This window comes from Leptonychotes weddellii, chromosome 5, assembly GCF_054177405.1.
Source record: "Leptonychotes weddellii isolate Sample4059 chromosome 5, ASM5417740v2, whole genome shotgun sequence".
In the NCBI taxonomy this organism is placed as follows: Eukaryota; Metazoa; Chordata; class Mammalia; order Carnivora; family Phocidae; genus Leptonychotes; species Leptonychotes weddellii.
The window spans coordinates 13,979,505-13,992,480 of record NC_138373.1 but is presented as its reverse complement, the minus strand read 5'-3'; the positions used below and the strand labels follow the sequence as shown (position 1 = coordinate 13,992,480).

General features: G+C 39.4%; 1 long non-coding RNA gene across 1 annotated transcript in view; it reads right to left on the bottom strand.

The window, feature by feature from the left end:
- LOC145721529 (uncharacterized) overlaps positions 1-11,162 on the bottom strand; it is a 27,984-nt gene extending 16,822 nt beyond the window's left edge. The window contains exon 1 of the long non-coding RNA XR_014145257.1: positions 9,944-11,162. This is a non-coding gene — a long non-coding RNA (uncharacterized LOC145721529). The remainder of the gene's footprint in view (positions 1-9,943) is intronic.
- Positions 11,163-12,976: the final 1,814 nt, after the last annotated feature.

The following is a 12,976-nucleotide window of genomic DNA, read 5'->3' as shown; positions in this document are numbered from 1 at the left end:
GGGGAGAGGCAGAGAGACAAGCTGACTCCCCGATGAACAGGGAGCCTAACACAGGGCTTGATCCCAGGACCCAGAGATCATGACCTGAGCTGAAGTCAGATGCTTAACCAACTGAGCCACCCAGGTGCCCCACCAAATTGTTTTCTAAAGAGTTTTCAGTGGTTTACATTGCTACCATCAGAGTATAAAAATTCCCAAGGGTCGGTATCCATAAGCCTGGCTTTTTTTTAAGTTAATATTTTGTTAATTTTTCATAGATAACATATTTTTCCATATATATGAAAAATAAATTATAAACATACATATGTAAACATATACATATAGATATGTAGTTTTAAACTTACGTGTACATCCACACCAAACATTTAGATAATAAAAGAGGGATCATTTAGTGTACAAAACTACAACACATTTTACAACCTTATTTTATTATACAGGACAGCCTGTTTTTTTAATTTTCCAATTGGGTAAGAGTAAATGGTACCTCATTGTGATTTTAATTTCTAATTCTCTGATTGTGTTTGAGCACCATATATATATATATTTTTTTTTTAAAGATTTTATTTATTTATTTGAGACAGAATGAGAGAGAGAGAGAGCACATGAGAGGGGGGAGGGTCAGAGGGAGAAGCAGGCTCCCTGCCGAGCAGGGAGCCCGATGCGGGACTCGATCCAGGGACTCCAGGATCATGACCTGAGCTGAAGGCAGTTGCTTAACCAACTGAGCCACCCAGGCGCCCTATATATATATTTTTTTAATTTTAATTCCAGTAGAGTTAACATACAGTGTTATATTAAGTTAGGTGTACAATGTAGTGATTCAGTAATTCCGTACATCACCTGGTGCTCATCATGATAAGTGTACTGTTAATTCCCTTCACCTATTTCACTCATCCCCCCAACCACCTGCCCATCAATTTGTTCTCTACAGTTAAGAGTTTTTTGGTTTGTTCCTTTTTTCCTTTGTTCATTTGTTTTGTTTCTTGAATTCCACATATGAGTAAAATCATATGGTACTTGTCTTTCTATGACTGACTACTTCAGTTAGCATTATACCCTCTAGATCTTTGTTGTTGCAAATGGCAAGATCTTATTCTTTTTTATGGCTCAGTAATAATATTCCATTGTATATATATACTACATCTTCTTTATCTGTTTATCAGTTGATGGACAGTTTAGCTGCTTCCATAATTCAACTATTATAAATAATGCTGCAATAAACATAAGGGTGCATATATTCTTTTGAATTAGTGTTTCTGTATTCTTTGGGTAAATACCCAATAGTGGAACTCCTGGATCATATGGTGGTTCTATTTTTAATTTTTTGAGGAACCTCCATATACTGTTTTCCACAGTGGCTGCACCAGTTTGCATTCCCACCAATAGTGCATGAGGGTTCCTTTTTCTCTACATCCTCCCCAACACTTGTCTTTTCTAGTGTTTTTTATTTTAGCCATTCTGACAGGTATGAGGTGAGATATCATTGTGGTTTTGTTTTGCATTTCCCTGATGATGAGTGATGTTGAGCATCTTTTCATTTGTCTATTGGCCATCTGTATATCATCTCTGGAGAAATATCTGTTCATGTCTTTGCCCAGTTTTTAATTTGATTATTTGTGTCATATTGAGTTGTACTAGTTCTTCACATATTTTGGATACTAACCCTTTACCAAATTTGTCATTTGCAAATATCTTTTCCCATTCTATAGGATGCCTTTTAGTTGAATGTTTCTTTCACTGTGCAGAAGCTTTTTATTTTGATGTAGTCCCAATAGTTTATTTTTGCTTTTGTTTTCTTACCTCAGGAGACATATCTAGAAAAATATTGCTACGGCTGATGTCTGAGAAATTAGAGTCTGTGCTCTTTTTAGGATTTTTGTGATTTTGGGTCTTACATTTAGGTCTTTAATCCATATTGAGTTTACTTTTGTGTATGGTGTGAGAAATTGGTCCAGTTTCATTCTTTTGCAGGTAGCAGCCCAGTTTTCCCAGCATCATTTGTTGAAGAGATTTTCTTTTTCCCATTGCATAGTCTTTCCTGCTTTGTTGAAGATTAATTGACCATATAATTGTGGATTTATTTCTGGGCTCTACTCTGTTCCGTTGCCCTGTGTGTCTATTTCTGTGTCAGTACCATACTGTTTTGATTACTACAGTTTTGTAATGTAACCTAAAGTCTAGAATTGTGATGCCTTCAGTTTCACTTTTCTTTTCCAAGGTTGCTTTGGCTATGCAGGGTCTTTTCTGATTCCATTCAAATTTTAGGATTGTTTGTTCTAGTTCTGTGAAAAATACTGTTGGTGTTTTGATAGGGATTGCATTAAATCTACAGATTGCTTTGGGTAGTATAGCCATTTTAATGATACGTGTTCTTCCAGTCCATGCTCACGAAATGTCTTCCCATTTCTTTGTGTCATCTTTAATTTTTTTTTTTTTAAGATTTTATTTATTTTTTGACAGAGAGAGAGAGAGACCGTGAGAAAGGGAACACAAGCAGGGGGAGTGGGGGAGGGAGAAGTAGGCTTCCGGTTGAGCAGGGAGCCCAATGTGGGACTCGATCCCAGGAACCTGGGATCATGACCTGAGCCGAAGGCAGACGCTGAACAACTGAGCCACCCGGGTGCCCCAAGAGTACAGTTTCTAAAGACAGAAACACATGGGCCCATGTCCTAGCTTACCTGTTTCAACTGAGTGAGGACAAGCTCCTCAATCTCTCTGAGAGGTATAGTCCTTTATCTATAAAAAGGTTTTTAAAGTACCTATGGTTAAGTGTGAAAGGGTAAATATGAAAAGTAAATGAAATAATGCACGTAAAGAGCTTAACAATGCCTGGCACACAACAAATATTCACTAAATTTTGGATGATATCATTATTATTTCATCATCACCATCTTCTCCATTTTATAGTGTAAAAAACAGAGATAGGGACGCCTGGGTGGCTCAGTCGGTTAAGCGTCTGCCTTCGGCTCAGATCATGATCCCAGGGTCCTGGGATCAAGCCCCACATCGGGCTCCCTGCTCACCGGGGAGCCTACTTCTCCCTCCCTCTGCCTGCTACTCCCTCCACTTGTGCTCTCTCTCTCTCTGTCAAATAAATAAATAAAATCTTAAAAAAAAAACCACAGAGATAGAGAGAGGGACAGTAGTTTATGCAATGTTACAAAACCAGTTAGTATCATTGAAAGGTTTTAAACAGAGGTCTAATCAGCTTCAAAGTCAGAACTCTTTCCCGTTTGCCAAGGCATCTCATGAAGCCATAGGAAGTTCACTGGACAGAGGGAGGTCTCGGAGATCTTCAGGGAAAGGAAATCTGAACTGAATACTGCAATACAACTTGAGTCCCTTGGACAAACAAGCGAGTGAAAGGTACCACAGGCAGAAGGAGCAATATAATGAGCAGTATGGAATATTTGAGTAGATACAATTATTTCAGTATAGTTGGAGCCCAGAGAGGAATGGGTGAGAAAGTCAGAGTCTGCATATGAAACCAACATAAAATGTAGCATGATTTTGAGGCACTGGTTCCCAAAGTGAAAGCTGCAGACCAGGACATCAGCATTACCTAAGAACCTGTTACAAATGCAGATTCTTGGACTTGTCACAGATCTGAATCAGAAACTCTGGTATCTTAGGGGCACCTGGGTGGCTCAGATGATTAAGTGTCTGAATCTTGATCTTAGGGTCATGAATTCAAGCCCCACGTTGGGCTTCACGCCAGGTGTGGAGCCTACTTAAAAAAAAGAAAGAGAGGGAGGAAGAAACTAACTGATGTGGGTCTTTTCAAAGTCCTTGAAATGATTTTAATATATGGCTGACATCTGATAAGATGATTTTGAGCAATGATGGAATGTAATGTTTTCAAAAATAATGAAATCATCCTTTATCAGTCAAGTAATTCAGAAGAGGGAGAGGACCATGATGTTCTAAATTCAGAAGAGGGAGAAGACAATAGTATCTGAATAGGCACTAGCTATTACCTATGATATACTTGGTTTTCCTTTGACAAAATTATTCAATTTTTAGGTTACTCTATTTACAAATCAAATTTCCTCTATGCTTCATCTTAAGAATACATTCCCAAACAGGCTTACATTTTAAATCTTTTTTTTTTTTTTAATTTATGCCAGAGGGATCTTTGTTTTATGCCCTAAAAAGTTGTTAAAAAGAAAAACACTGCCCCAAATGGTGTCAAACCAAGACTTAATACCTAATCTGCAGATCCAACCTGCTAGAAATGTAACCTTTAACCAGTCAACATAGAACTTCTGGTTACTGCTAGAAATTTACTGAAAGACCCTTTCCACTCCTCTTAGGGAAGTAACCTTGTCTAAACAATGCATTCCTTGCTAATAAATTCCTTTCTTCTTTTTTTTTAAATGCCCTCTCTCTGCCTTTAAAAACCTTCCTCTTGTGTAGCTCAGTGGAGCTCCCCTCTACTTGTTAGATGGGATGCTGTCCGATTCATGAATCACTTTTAAAAAGCCAGTAAGATCTTCAAATTTACTCAGCTGAATTTTGTTTTTTAACAGATTTGGTGACAGCAATGAGATCCAAAGCAAACTTCTGAGAGAATTCAGGAACAATGAAAAACACAGGCATGGTGCCCTGCAAACCCTTTTGAGTTCACTATCTGGCCTTTTTTTTTTTTTTTTTTTAAAGATTTTATTTATTTGACAGAGAGAGACCCAGCGAGAGAGGGAACACAAGCAGAGGGAGTGGGAGAGAGAAGCAGGCTTCCTGTGGAGCAGGGAGCCTGATGTGGGGCTGGGATCATGACCTGAGCCAAAGGCAGACGCTTAACGACTGAGCCACCCAGGCACCCCCTTTCTGGCCATTTCTGAGGGCCATTGGTAAGTCCTTCATGGTTTGATTCTGCTCTTTTGCATTCAAGCTACCTATTTAATTGGCTTTCCAGTCCAGGGTTCACAGGTCAGTCTAGACTGACAAGGGGCTCCTAGCAGAACACCAGTGTTCACAGCCCAGTCCACAATTCCACATTGAAATTCCTTCCCCAAAGTTCCAGTCTGAAATCCCCATTTACTAGAGCCTGCTGGTTTAGTGCTGGTGGTGCACAAGACCTTCTCTTGGCCAGCCCACAGTAACATCTTTTGGTTACTGCTGGTATGTTTGTCTGTCTGGTTTTGTGTAACAAAGGCTTAGCTAATGAGGTCCTTGAATTCTAAAGAGTCAAATGTACCACCTTCTGGCACATCTGCTTATTTTATGTCTAAAAACAATGGAGCTGGGGGGCGCCTAGGTGGCTCAGTCACTAAGTGTCTGCCTTTGGCTCAGGTCATGATCCCAGGGTCCTAGGATTGAGCCCCACATCAGGTTCTGTGCTCAGCACGGAATCTGCTTCTCCCTCTCCCACTCCCCCTGCTCGTGTTCCCTCTCTCTGTCAAATAAATAAAATCTTTTAAAAAATAAGTAAATAAATAAATAATAAATTAAATAAAAACTACGGAGCTGGGTACACTGAATATATACAGAAATGGCAAATTTTTACGAAAAACCACCTAGAATTACAATGGCCCTGATGGAATGTTCCAATTAGATAAGATCATTTAAGAAGTACACTTGAAAGCAATGGCTCCCAAATTAAACAGAATGGGATACCTATTTTAATTAGCAAGCAGAGGCTTCCAAAAGGTTCCACAATTCTGAAGTAGTTTCATTGAAAAAGTCATTGCAAAAGCCTAAAGAAAAATTAATGTGAGGGACTTAAAATAGGACGGTAACTCCCACAGCTCTCTCTTTCCTCCTGAGTACTCATTCTACTAATCCTCTGTCTGAATTGTTTTTCCACTCTGAAAAGACTACACAACCATAAATAGTCTTCCAAGTTAATGGCCTTACAGATAACCCCATATCTACCTTCAAAGGAAGCCCCCTGTATAGAACCCTCTCAGAGTTGATGAAACTGAGGAATTTACTGGTAAACTGCTACATTATTTCTTTAAACAAACAAGGGTAACCTCTGGTAGATAACAGAGTCCACAGAAGGGATCACAGAAAAACTGACAGAAGCCAGTGAAGGGTGAAAATTCTTATTAGAATCCCTTCTTCTGAATCTGTCTGTAGTGCCCAGTTGAGAGAGGAAAATAAAATTGCACACTATCCCTTCCCTTCCAAATCCAAACCCATTGTTTATTGATCCTTTCTCTCTCTGGGATAGCTATTGTCTTCTTGCTCACACAAGTGGGCTTGGCTTTTTGCCTGCCTGGGACATGCAAGTTGTTGGTTCTTTTTTTAAGGCAATCTTTGGGAGTGACTGGATTTTGGGAAGGTAATATCTTTACCCTCTTTGGGGCCCTTACCCAAGTGGGGTTGGGTTATTCAATACTGCCAGAAATATTTAAAATTAAAACTCTGTACCCAGAGGGAAAGAAACCAATTGAGGATAATGTAGTTGGATAGGTGGACCAATGTATGATGTCATTTAAGTTACAACCCGATTTTTTGAGGAATTGAAAGCAACTGTCCTAATCTTGCAAATTTTTTGCAAAACAAAAGTCAGCTCCAGAGGCAATTCAAAATTCACCTATTTCTTCACCAATCCCCAAACTCCCTTATTTATCTCAAAAGGCTTGTAAATTATTGGCCTTAGGAAAGCAAAGTCCATCTTGGAGAAACTTAAATTCTTTCAGTCCCTTGGAGTTATAAACACAGCTCATAATCACCTGACTCTAAAGGAAGAAAGAAAGGGGAAAAGGTCTTTTTAAAATGCAAACTGCTAAAAGGGCTCCTACGCTCTAGTAGTGTCCTTAAGATTAATTCCAGGGACAAATACAAATCTTAAAAATCTTCTCCACAAATATTAGTAATTATAAGGTCTTTGCATTTATCTGTTTGTGTACATGTTATAAATATGAGATACTGTGCTGCCTCCGGATAGTATTGCTAAAATTAATTTGTGAAGGGCTCTAATATTTGGTTTGAAGACAAGTGCTTATAAGGACTGGGCATTCTAAAACTTTCAAAAAGACAGAAACTAACCCAAATGTCTTTCAAGTTCATGTAATCTGAAAAAAATATTCTATATAAAAGCTAGTTTAAGGTTTATGGCTTAATGAAAATAGACATGTTTAGAGTTATCAACACCAAATATAAAATTTTATTCTACCTATTAGCCAAACAAATTCATATTATCTCTTACAAGATCTACCAACAAAAAAATAAATAATAGCTTGGGATAATGAGGGACACCTGGGTGGCTCAGTCAGTTAAGCGTCTGCCTTCGGCTCAGGTCAAGATCCCAGAGTCCTGGGATGGAGTCCACATTGGGCTCCTTGCTCAGCGGGAGCCTGCTTCTCCCTCTGCCTGCCACTCCCCCTGCTTGTGCGCTCTCTCGCTCTCTATCGGACAAACAAATAAATAAAATATTTTAAAAATAAATAAAGTACTTAAAAAAATAGCTTGGTATAATGGCTGACTTTGTCTAATGTTTAATGAGGTTTTATAGGTAATCTAAACATACTTATTTTAAAAAGTAAATAAATGTAAGCAAGACAAAAGTTTCAGCAATATTTATGTCTACTTAAATAGTTTACCCAAATCTTTCTGGTAACCTAAAACCTTAAAAGTTTTGCTAAATTAGGTTAAATGATAAGTTAAATTCTTTAAATATCTAGGTCATTTCCAAATAAGATAAAATACTATAACATTAATTACTGAACACAGGTTTAACTACTTTGAGCTTATTACAGAGAAACTAAAAGATATTCGGATGTGTTAGCGCTACACTGGAAAAATGAAAAAAGGATATGCTTCTAAAAATTATATATTCATAAATTTGCAAATCTAAAGAATGCTGGAGGGGCGCCTGGGTGGCTCAGTCGGTTAAGCAGCTGCCTTTGGTTCGGCTCAGGTTGTGGTCCCGGGGTCCTGGGATCCAGCCCCGCATCCGGCTCCCTGCTCAGTGGGAGGTCTGCTTCTCCCTCTCCCACTCCCCCTGCTTGTGTTCCCTCTCTCGCTGTGTCTCTCTCTGTCAAATAAATAAAGTCTTAGAAAGAAAGACAGAAAGAAAGAAAGAATGAATGCTGGAATAAAAGTTCACGATTGCTTACTTACTTGCTTTCACTAGAAATTAAGGTTTCCAAGAATTAAGAATTTTAATAAATGTAATTAATACTACTGGAAATAATAAGGGAAACAACTCTGCATGCAAGGAAAGTAGGATTTGTGTGTTTCTGATTAAGAAAAAATCTGAAAAATAGAAATAACATTTTTGTTGAAAGAAAATAATTTTGTCCTAAAACGAAACTGGCTATTTAGTTACTTATTTTTGATACTGGTTATTTAAAGTGGGAAAACTGAACAAAATCTGAATGTAAAAAAGAGAGTTGTAAAAAGTTTGTGGAAAATAAATCTTTGGAAGGAAATTTTAATGTGTGATCAAGCTGACTTTCACGCACAGCAGTAGCGACAGACTCTATAAAGATTCTGACACATGGATAAAATCCATTCAGCTTCTGTAAAAATGGCCCCTTGTTGTAACAAGGTAACAGTATGCTCCTGAATCAGAGAAATTAATATGGATAAACAATGGCTATAAATGAACAGTCAGAGCTATGGGAAAACCAAAACAGCTGTTTGGCTCTTCCTAGCATATGACAAAACCTATTTTTTGGTTTTTGTATTCCTTCACCCACCATGGTGCATTTAAGATGACTGAAATTATAAACAGACACTGGTGGGGAAACTTTTATAAAATTGTAGAAGGTCTATCAGCAATGTCTGACTTGTCAGGTCCATAATCCCGAAAAAACTGTTGTCTCTAGAGGCCTCAGACCTCCTCCCGCTGGACCCTTTGAACACCTACAGCTAGATTTTATTCAATTGCCATTTCATATGAGTTATCAAGATGTCCTTGTTATTGTATGTATGTTTTCCAGATGGTTAAAGCCTTTCCCTGCCACAAGGCTGATGCCCTCACAGTGAGGACCAAAAAAAAAAAAAAAATTAAAAAAATTGTGTTTCCCAATTGGGATATAACTTCTGTAATTTCCAGTGACTGAGGCACCCACCTCACTGGACAGATCATACAAACCTTAACAAAAACCTTACAAATTTCTTGGAATCCCATCAATATACAACCTTCTGCTGATCCCTTGTTATCTTATGAAAAGTACAAGCTACTGTAAACCTCTAAGGTCTTACGTTGAAACCTATCAACAGGTTAACGAGGTCTATCTGGATCCCAATTCAAAGGTCACAGTTTAGAGCTAGTGATTAGGCATTTTGGAAACATGAGAGAAAAACAGCTCTTGAGCCCTATTGGAAAGAACCTTACCAATTGCTCCTGGCCACTGACACTGCTCTGCAAAATTAGGTGTTAAGCCTTTAGTACACATCACCCAGCTAAAGGCTCCACATGACATCTAGCCCTATACAGACACTGGAGACCTCCAAATCAAATTACAAGGAAGAGAAGTATCCAACGTCAAGGTAAATTGCTTCCACCCACGATGGATCAAGACTTCAACAGAACATGAAACCGTTTCTCCTTTTCCTTTCCTCTCCTCTGCCACTGGCCTGGAAAGATAATGCCTTTATCTTTATCTCTCAGGCCACTGATAAGGGTGCCAACCTCTGGAATTTATAATAACTTTTTATTGCAGGCTAGAAGAAAATCTAACTTGGCCCTAACTTTTTTTTTTTTTTTGAAGGTTTTTTTATTTATTCATTCGAGACACAGATACAGAGAGAGAGAGAATATCAGCAGGGGGAGAAGCAGAGGGAGGGGGAGAAGCAGGCCCCCCACTGAGCAGGGAGCCCGATGCAGGGCTCGATCTCAGGACGCTGGGATCATGACCTAAGCCAAAGGCAGACGCTTAACCATCTGAGCCACCCAGGCGCCCCTGGCCCTAACTTTCTACAAGCAAAATAAGACAACTTATTGGCTGACTCCCCTGAATTTACATCATGACTTGAAACGACCTACCAGGAAGCTTGCAGGATTCAGGATTCACTCCTTTTGGCAGGTCCCTACTTCCTCTGTTAGGGATAAATGTAAATGAGGCTATGATCAGGAACTTCTCCTTAATCCTTGAAATTGTTGCAGAATCTGCTACTAACGCAATAGCTACTCAACAAAGGTATCTTTAGACTCTGGCCAAAATTGTTCTTGATAATAGAATAGTCCTTGATTATCTTTTAGGTGAGCACATAGAGATAAAGCAAAATGTTATGAACTGTGAATGCCACACAAAGGATCAACAAAAGCTACCAGAAGTACAGAGTGGTAGCTGAGAGTGGCGCTAACGCCATAAATTCTAATCGCATCTCCCAGTTAAGCTGAGAGTCTGATCAAAAGGGGGGGGTGGGAATAACTGTTAAAAGGAAAACCACAGGCCCAAAATGATGTCACTTAGGTTAAAGCCCAAGTCAAGAAACCAAGACTTAATACCTAGTCTAATTGCAGTTTCAAACCACCAGGAATGTAACCTTTAACCAGTTGACAGAATTTCCTAGTCAATACTGAGAATTTACTGATAGACCCTTTCCACTCCCCTCAGGAAGGCAACCTTGCCTAAACAATGCATTCCTTGCTAATAAATTCCTTTCTTTTACTTTACGCCCTCTGCCTTTAAAAGCCTTCCTCTTATTTAGCTCCGTGAAGCTCCCCTCTTCTTGCTAGACGGGACGCTGCCAGATTCATGAATCATTTAATAAAGCCAATTAGATCTTCAAATTTACTGTTTAATTTTGTTTTTTAATTAACGAAGTCAAACTTACATGTATTAAAACTAAGTGTTCTTAGAAACCATGATAATCCTAACTGCTTAAATTTTTTTTATCATTTCTATAAATTTTGGAGGATGTTATAATCAATCTTTTTCTTTTAAAGGTTTATTTATTTGAGAGAAAGAAAAAGTGCGCGTGTGCATCTGGGGGTAGGGGCAAAGGGAGAGAAAGAGAGATTCTTAAGCAGACTCCCTGCTGAGCGCAGAGCCTGATAGGGGCTTATCTCACAGCCCCGAGATCATGACCTGAGCTGAAATCCAAGAGTCAGACGCTTAACCGACTGAGCCACCCAGTCAATTTATCTTTTAAAAACAGTACAATTCCATGAGTTTCACTTCAATTTTGTTAAATCCAAGCAAAATTAAATGTTGCCTCAACCAAAGCCACTCCACTTCTATGTATGTTAGATACCAAGGTTCCTTGGGCGCCTGGGTGGCTCAGTTGGTTAAGCGACTGCCTTCGGCTCAGGTCATGATCCTGGAGTCCCGGGATCGAGTCCCGCATCGGGCTCCCTGCTCGGCAGGGAGTCTGCTTCTCCCTCTGACCCTCCCCCCTCTCATGTGCTCTCTGTCTCTCTCATTCTCTCTGTCTCAAATAAATAAATAAAATCTTAAAAAAAAAAAAAAATACCAAGGTTCCTTATGAGATTTCATTTGGAATGAGTGTCCCACAATAAGAGAAGTTTGCAAACAACTGGTCTACAGGATAAAATTCAAGATCTTTCCCATAAAATATAAAGGCCCTCCAAAGCCTGGTCCCCATCAACTCTCTCAAGCTTTATTTCCCACTACTTCCTGCCTAGAAATGAACTTTCTAGTAACACCAAACTGCCTATAGTTCCTCATAAATACCACAATTTATGAGATGCTTCTCATCTTTGTGAATTTGTCCATATTGTAACTTCCAGATGACTCCTGCCTGGTTTTATTTTATTTTACTTTACATTTTAAAAATTACATTAGGCTATGGGAAACAAATGCCACATTCTGGGCCCAGTGGGACTGAGCTTGGGTGACTTTCACTACATGGTGGAAGGGCAAGGTCCATAGGTCAGGTGTAACAAGGCCGAGTTGTTCCCTAGGTCCTTTTGTGCCCCTAGGTTGGGCCAGCAGTCATGCCACAAGAAGCCTGCCATCCCATCTCTTCTTTTTGGGTGCTGTAGGGCTAGAGTTAGACACAGGCTGTTCCCAGGAGTAATGTCTCCTAATGGCTCATTTGGCTAAGGAAGACAAAAACATTCTGGATGGTCAAGGACAGCACTCTAGCCATGGGTCAAGCCAAGGAGCCCATTATCCTACAAGTCAAAACTGAATGTTCTTCCCTTTATCTGTTGAGCTACTTATCCTTTAGGTCAATGATTCTCAACAGGAGGGGAGAAGAGGAGCATTTTGCCCCCTAGGAGGCATTTGGCAATGTCTGGAACATTTCTGATTGTCCCAAGAGTGGGGACGGTGTTTGCTACTGGCATCTATAGAGGCCAGGGATGCTGTTAAACATCCCACAATGTACAGGACAGCCCCCACAACAAAGAATTATCTGGCCCAAAATGTCAATAGTGCCAAGATCAAGAAACACTGCTTTATTTCTCAGTTTGATACCACATTGTCCAGGAAGGCCTTCCTAAATGCCCCAGATTACCTCTTCCTGGTTTCCTTTAATACTTAGCATTGTATTGCATATGAATCTGTGTCTTCCATTAGATCATGTGTACCTTTGGGACAGAGACTGTAACACTGTGCCTGGCACACAATACATACTCAGTGAAGTAGCTATGTGTCTACCCCAATATCTAGCCTATACCTCTTAGTAAAAGAAAAAACAATTCTCAGTTGGGCACATGGTCACTTAGAACAAAAATTACATTCCCTAGCCTTTTATATATGGCCATAAGACTATGTTATAGCCAGTAGAATGAAAGAAGGGTTACGTGGAGAGTAAGGGAATGAAGGAAATTCATGGGAAATGTCCTAAAAATATATTAAATGCCTCTTATATGCCCACACTTACCCCCACCCTACTACTTAGGACACAGATGATATGACTGGAGCTCCAACTTGGACCACAGGGCTGATGGAGCCAAAAACTGGAAGCAGCCTAAATGCTGGGTGACTGCAGAGCTTCTAAACCAGCCTTGGTCTGCCTTCTTTTATATAACAGCCACTATTTTGTTTAAAACCATGGCTACCTCGGTCACTATTTTTTGCAAAGACACCTCATCTAAATTAATAAA